This window comes from Cupressus sempervirens, chromosome 8 (assembly GCF_028749045.1).
Source record: "Cupressus sempervirens isolate cs-2001-9-10 chromosome 8, ASM2874904v1, whole genome shotgun sequence".
NCBI lineage: Eukaryota > Viridiplantae > Streptophyta > Pinopsida > Cupressales > Cupressaceae > Cupressus > Cupressus sempervirens.
The window spans coordinates 40,164,492-40,172,825 of record NC_143125.1 but is presented as its reverse complement, the minus strand read 5'-3'; positions in this window follow the sequence as shown (position 1 = coordinate 40,172,825).

Here is an 8,334-nt window from a genome sequence, read left to right as displayed (position 1 = left end):
AAGCAAAAATCTAAAAGTTTCCATGAAGCTCAAAAAGAATCAAGTAAATTCACTCAGTATCAGTTTTTGTTTTCCCACAACCCTAAAATAAATATCTCTATTGTTTTAACTTCATCAAGTGCTCTACCTCAATCTGAAGTGCCCTAAACTCATTCACACCAAATAATCCATCAAGCTTGGTCCACATAGCTAGAGGGGTATTGCACCCATCAAGATGAAATTATAGGCTATTTGATACCTGTAAAGCAATCAAACCCATTGCCTCATCCATCTTGTTCATGTGTTGCATGACCTCAAAAGGCCTCTGTAAAACTAGTTGCACTACATCTAAACAAGATCACAACCCTTTTGACTAGAGAAGTCATCTCATCAAGGTCACCCATGTGTGATAATTATGAGGGGTCAGAAGTTCTAGAAAAGAAGAGGTCTTGGCCATTGTTTTAGAATGTCTTTGATTATTTTTTAATAACATTATGGTTTATTGATGTAAATAACTGAAACAATAATAGAAAACACCCCCATAATATAGAAAACTAAATCCTAGCTACTAAAAGGAATGTGTAAATGAGAAGAGAGAAAAAATGATTCAGTTGGAGAATAAAATGTACCTTTGAGAAATACTAATGAAAATGGTAGATAATTTGCATAGGGCTTGAGAATAGCTTTCTGACACTTCTTTCAGATCAAAAAATGGAGCTAAAATGAGCAAGTTATGCCCCCCAGAAGATTGAAGACATCATCTAAATTTGAGTAAAAAAATAGGTACCAAAATGGAAAAAATAAAAATAAAATACCTACACCATCATCTTCGTCTCTGAATCAACTTTTTTATGCTTCTTTTAGATCAAAAAAATACCCTTGTATGCTCAAGTTAGAGGCAAAAAACTGATAGGGCCCTCGTAGCAAAACAAAATTTGTAAAACTCCTTTAAAAAAATGAATAGGGGCTTAAAATTAAGGTCCTCGACCCCCCATATGATAATAGGCTAGCAATGGATACCAAGTGGAGCATGGGTGGTGCACAACTAGCACAGCGACATGGGAGCATCTTTGTGGTGATGCGTGGGCGAGGTGGCTAGAGAGCGACATTGTGGCCGAAGGGCAGCTCTTGGGTGGCATGATGGTGGCCACAATTTTTTGATTTTGATTTTATTTTTTGCAATTTCTCACAAAAAAAAATCTCATTTCGCATGCCAAGAGTCGTACAACCCTAGTAGGCAAAAAAAGTTTGCCTCTGAATGCAATGTTGGCCAAAGTGTTGAAAAGAGATTGTTTGAAGTGTAGAACCTATCATAGAACAATAATTATCTTGTTAATGATGTCAAACCTACTACTTATTGGTGAGACAATTTCTTTTTGGTATGAATGCTATATTTGTTTGATTGATGAAGAGGATTTGAAAAGAGAAGATAACAAGAGAGCCTAGAGAAAGGTTGAGTTACTTAGTGTATAAAAGGAGCACTAAGACCAAGTAAGACATTGATGATATTATGTATTGTTGATCTACTTAAGGTTGAAGTAAATGGTTACTTTAGCTAAGCTAAGAAGAAGTGTTTTCATAAAAAGTGTCTACCAAGCCTAGCCGAGCAAACAATGTAAGCCAAGCAAATTCTAGTTCAGGCCAAGCATAAAGTTCGTATATGTCGAGAGTCAGTAAAACTTAGCAAGTGTCAAGCATTAGGAAATAATAGTAGTGACCAAGCTGAGAAGATGTAGTTGGTGCAAAGAAACCCAGTGTTGGCCGAGCATCAGAAGACTGTTATTGTCGAGTGAATAGTATAGATTTTGAGTGACAGTAAAAAGAGTTTAATCGAAGATTTGACAAATTTGAGCTAACTAATTTGATTTCTTGAATCATATGAAGCATGTGGAAGGTAAGCATGATGAGTTGGTGGCACAAAATTCAAGATAAACCATTTTGAGGTAAATTCAAGAAAGATTGTAGAAGTTTTTAGAATAACTAAAATGGAAAAGTGGGTAGATTCATTGAATATTACCTAACCCTAAAATGGATAATTGTGGCTAAATGACAAAAGATCTAAAATCTCTATTTATAGAGATAACATGCTAGAAGAAAAGTTTGTCATGTGTAAGAACCTATGGAAGACAAGAAGTCTAGGGTTTTTCTTCATTTGGTGGCCGAATAGAAGAGATTGCAATTGGCATACAAAGAAAGACGGCTTAAGATGTTAAATGCTTGAAGGGTGAACAAGCTGTCAGAGATGAAGAGTATGAATGCCAAGAAGATTGGAGGATTGAACTAGAGATCTATAATCTGCAAGTGAATTGTATTTCATTATCAGATCAAGTCCTATTGTTACTTTCTAAAAATTATATCAGTGTGGATAAATCCTTTGGATTAAGGTTGACCTAATAACCATTTGTAAATCCTTTAACTAGGTGACATTCTAATGGAATTTTCTAAAGTCCTCTAACAAGGCTCACTATTAATAGGGTGATTGAAATCCTTTAACCAGATCACATTTAACAATGTCTATTGTAACCTTTAACAGGGTTGGCCTTTAATAGGGCATCACTTCATAAGAGTAAAATTGTTAGCATGTTACTGGTGGTTTTTCCCAAATTGGGTTTCCACGTACAATATTTGTGTCAAATTGCATGAATGAGTTTGTAGCATTTCATGTTTACATTTCTAAAAAGTTATTTTGACGTAGGACAATGACCTACTAAATTAAGGTATTGGATGATCTAATGGATGCATGTATAATATGGTTTTATAGATATGAATATGTTAAGCACTGAAAAGTTTTATTTGTATGTTTGGATATTGGATAACTGATTCACCCTCCCCCCTCTCAGTTATTCTAAAGAATTCCAACAATTGGTATTAGAGCATTGGTGCTTTAGAGAAATAGTTTCAAGGTACTAAAAGCTAAAGATCAAGATGTATAGAAAGGAGGTGCCCAAACAGAACAAGGAAATTTTTCTTGCATGACAAAGTTTGATGAAGCTAAATATAGGAGGTCTTGGAGACTTTTCATAATCTACCATCAACACTGAGCATGTTCATCCTACTAGAGCCCTTACTACTAATGGTCTAAAACAGAAGAAAGAACACAATCAGACAATGTTGGAGCTTGCCTCTACCCTAAGCTACTCAGAGTTTGATAACATCAAAGGATGTAATTCTGCTAAGAAGAGTGGGATGCTATAGAGACAATCTATGGAGGAGATAAGAATGTTCAAAGAGCCAAAGCTAAAAGTCTAAAAGGAAATTTTAATGACATGAGAATGCAAGAAGGTGAGACTATAGTCCAATATTGCACAAGAATCAAAGATTTTGTGAATGCTATCAGAGGAGAAAATGGCATTATTGAAGATGAGACTATGATCAAAAAAGTATTGAGAACCATACCACCTATCTATGCTATCAGAGTCTGTGCATTAAAAGAACTAAGGTGTGTTCTTGGTAGTAATCTAACCCTTGAAGGATTGATGGGTAAACCCACTGCTTTTGAACTCTCTAATTTTGATAATTTTAAAACTAAAAATGTTGAATTTTCTTTCAAAGCTAAATTGACACTGAAAGAACCTAAAGAGAAAAAGAAAAATGTCAACCATGTTTCTAGTGATAGTGATACAAATGAAGATGATGTAGAAGAGCTTGAAGCATTGCTAGTGAGGAGATTTCATAGAGGCAAAGGGAAATACAAAGGTAAGCTACCTATCATGTGTTTCAATTGTAATGAGGTTGATCATATTGATGCTAGGTGTCCAAAGAAGAAGAATAGTAGAAGTGGAGATAAGTACAGAGGTAAAAGATATGAGAACAATAAAGATTGTAAAGACAAAGGAAAGAAGTCTTGCTACATTGATGAAGAGGAAACAAAAGATGGATCTGATGACTATGACAAAGAAGCTGTGTATGCTGATATGAAAGATGATTTTAATGAAGATGAAACAATTGCATTGATATCTTATGTGAACAAAAGTGATACATGGATCATTGTCAGTGGATTTTTACATCACATGACTGAAGATAAAAGTAAGTTCATTACCCTTGATTGCTGCAATGGAAATAGTGTTAGAATTGGTAATGATGCACCTTGTCTAATAAAAGGTAAAGGATCAATCAAATCGACTAAAAAGATCATGTGTGACAATGCTTACTATGTAGAAGGAGTTAACTCTAACTTGTTGAGTGTGTCACAATTGAATAGTTCAAGTTGCAAAGTTGAATTTGATAACAAGAAAGAAAAAAAAATATCTATGACACTCATGGAAAACTAATTGGAAATGGTGATCAAACTAGAGGTAATCTATTTTATCTTGACATGAATGATGTTGCTTATCATGTTATAGAACTTGATGATGCGTGTCTATGGCACAAGAGGTTATGTCATGTTAACTTTGATAACTTAATTAGTATTAGTAACATGAAAAGAGTTAGAGGCTTGCCTAAACTGAAGAAATCTGATAATGTGATTTGCAAACAATGTCAATTATGTAAGATGACAAAATCTAGTTTTAAAAATAAGATTCACTCCTAAAAAGAAATTTAGGAATTAGTTCATATTGATTTGTGTGGACCAATTGATGTGCAAAGATACAAACATGACAAGTACATTATCCTATTTGTTGATATTATTCTAGGATGATGACGACTCTTTTTTTGAAACAAAAATATGATGCTTTTCAAATGTTTAAGTGGTATCTCACAAGAGTTAAAAAGGAGACTGGCAAAAGCTTGAAATGTCTGAGATCTTTTGAGTTTGAGATATTTTGTAATGATAGAGGAATCAAAAGACAAACTTCTTCACTTAGAACCCCTCCACAAAATAGAATTGTTGAAGGAGGAACATATTTGTAATGGACTATGTTGGAACACTAATGATGGAGAAGAATGTTACTTTGAAATACTGGAGTTAAGTGTGATCCAAGGTGTAAATCAACAACAACAAGTATCAATGACTATTGAGTTGCATACAGTGGATGTCAAGTTGCATTCAGGAATTGAGTTGCATTCAAAAGTTGAGTTGCAGATAGAAGCTAAGTACATTTTGATACTGAGATCAATGTACATGAGAGGAATGTTGATTTACATGATAGAAAAGTACATATTGATTCTACAGTTGATAGGCCCATTGAAGAAAGAAGAGTAGAACCAAGATTGTCAAAGTATGTCATAAGACATCACCCTACTGAACAAATTATTGGAGATAAAGAAGCTAGACCAATGACAAGGAATAGGTTGAGAAGTGATACATTTTTGTTGAGAATGCATGAACCTAAGTCAGTGAAGGATGCATTAGAGAATGAAGACTGGAGTAAAGCCATGAAAGAAGAGATTGATCGGAATGAGAAGAACAAAACATGGACTCTAGTACCTAGACCAAAGAACAAGAATGTGATTGGAATCAAGTGGGTGTACATAAACAAACTGGATGAGAATGGTGAAGTCACAAGGAACAAGGCAAGATTAGTTTGTAAGGGATATGCACAAGAAGAGGGAATTGACTATGGAGAGACATTTGCCTGAGTTTCAAGATTGGAAGGAGTAAGAACTTTGCTTGCTCACTTCGTATACAAAGTTTTCAATGTTTATCAAATGAATGCAAAGTTACCATTTGGTATACTAGAAGAAGAGGTTTACATTGAACAACCAGAAGGATCTGTTGATCTAAACAACAAGAACATGGTATGTAGATTGCACAAAGATTTGTATGGTTTAAAGCAAGCCCCAAGAGCATGGTATGAAAAGCTTTACAATTATCTTGTGAAGATTGGATTTGAGAAGACTGAAGATGACAACAATCTGTATTTGAAGACAGAAGGAGTTAAAGGGATTTTACTAGCTGAAATATTTGTTGATGATATCATGTTTGGATGACAAAATGCATTGTGTAAAACATTTGCAAATGAAATGAAGAGAGAATTTGAGATGTCTATGTTTGGAGAGATAAAGTTCTTTATTGGTTTGCAAGTATATCAGATGAAATATGGTATTTACATCACTCAGTCTAAGTATGTAAAGGAAATATTGAAAATTTTTCATATGGAGGATTCAAAACGTATTAGCACTCCTATGGCAACAAGACACAAACTATCCAAAACTGATGATTTTGTTGAAGTAAATCAAATATTATACAAGTTTATGATTGGAAAATTGCAATATGTAGTATATAGTAGACTTGGCATTACATTAGCTATTGGGATTTTTACAAGGTTTTATTAAAATCCAAACGAGAATCATTTGATGGTTATTAAAAGGATCATAAGATACTTGAAAGGAACAAAAGACTATGGTCTATACTACAAGAAGAATGATAAGTTTGAATAAAGAACCTATACAAATGTTGATTGCACTGGAAACAAAGATGATAGAAAGAGTACAAGTGATGGAACATTTTTCTTAAGAGAGAGATTAGTCACCTAGACCAATAAGAAACAAAATTGTATATGTCAATCTATTGCTAAAGTTGAATATGTGGTTGCTACAGTGAATTGTACACATTTGTTATGGATCAAACAACTACTCAAAGGAATGAAGGAAGAAATTACCAAACTTGTGGTACTTTATTGTGGTAATACAAGTGTTATAAACATATAAAAAAAACCATGTGATGCACACAAATACAAAACACATTGCAATCAAGTATCATTACTTGAGAGAGTTGGTTCAAGACAAAGAAGTAAGAATGGAATATATGAATACAAAAGAACGGATAGCTATTATATTCACAAAAGCTTTACCTAAGGATACCCATGAATATCTTAGATGTAAACTAGGGGTTATACCCCTATCCAAAGCTACTTAAGAAGTAAGAGTAGTGCCCTGCATCAACTAAGTTGAATGTCATATGTTAAAATTTTGATGTAGTGGATCTTACTTTAGGATTTGCCTAAAGTAATGAATGAGTTGAATCAAAATATTTATAGTCGTATGCAAGGTGACAGAGGGAGAACCTAAATTGATTATATCTACATGAAAAGATGACAAGTCTTTGGCATCATTGTCAAAGAGGGAGATATAGGAAAGAGAGAGAAATTCAATTCCTAACAAGAGAAGATATAAGTCAAAGGGAGAATATACATTGAAGGAGATTAACATGGATTACATTACCCTATACAGAGGAAGGACATATACTGACAGAGGGAGAAATTTCAATGATATTAATTTTTTTTTTTTGGTATTGTTGTTGGTATTGGTTTTCCATCAATGCCAAAGAGGGAGATTGTTGAAAAGAGATTGCTTGAAGTGTAGAACCTATCATGGAACAATCATTATCTTGTCAATGATGTCAAACCTATTACTTACTGGTGAGACAATTGTTTTTTGGTTTGGATGCTATCATTTGTTTGATTGACAAAGAGGATTTGAAAAGAGAAGATAACAAGAGAGCCTAGAGAAAGGTTGAGTTATTTAGTGTATAAAAGGAGCACTAAGACCAAGTAAGACATTAATGATATTATGTATTGTTGATCTACTCAAGGCTAAAGTAAATGGTTACTTTAGCTAAGCCAAGAAGAAGTTTTTTCATAAAAGGTGTCTACCAAGCCTGGCCAAGCAAACAATGTAAGCCGAACAAATTCTAGTTCAAGTTGAGTAAAAAGTATATGTCGATCATCAGTAAAACTTAGTAAGTGCCAAGCATCAAGAAATAATATTAGTGACTGAGCTAAGAAAATGTAGTTGGTGTTGAGAAACCCAGTGTTAGTCGAGCATTAGGAGACAATTATTGCCGAGTGAACAATGTAGATGCCAAGTGATAGTAAAAAGAGTTTAATCGAAGATTTGATGAATCTGAGCCGACTAATTTGATTTCTTATGTTAAGTGTATGGAAGATAAGTATAATGAGTTGTTGGCACACAATTCAAGATAAACTATTTTGAGGAAAATTCAAGGAAGATTGTAGAAGAATTTTCTAGAGGAACTAAAATGGAAAAGTGGGTAGATTCATTGAATCTTACCTAACCCCAAAATGGACGATTGTGGTTAAATGATGAAAGATGTAAATTCTCTATTTATAGAGATAACAGGCTAGAAGCAAAGGTTGTCATGTGCGAGAATCTAAGGAAGATAAGAAGTTTAGGGTGTTGCTTCATTTGGTGGTTGAATAAAAGAGACTAGAATTGGCATGTAAAGCAAGAAGGCTTAAGAGGATAAATTCTTGAAGGGTGAACAAGCTATCAAAGATGAAGAGTATGAATGCCAAGCAAGATGGAGGACTGAACCAGAGATATGTAATCTGCAAGTGAGTTGTATTTCATTATCAGATCAAGTCCTGCTGTTACTTTCTAACAATTATAACAGTGTGGATAAATCCTTTGGATTAAGGTTGACCTAACGGTCATTTGTAAATCCTTTAACAG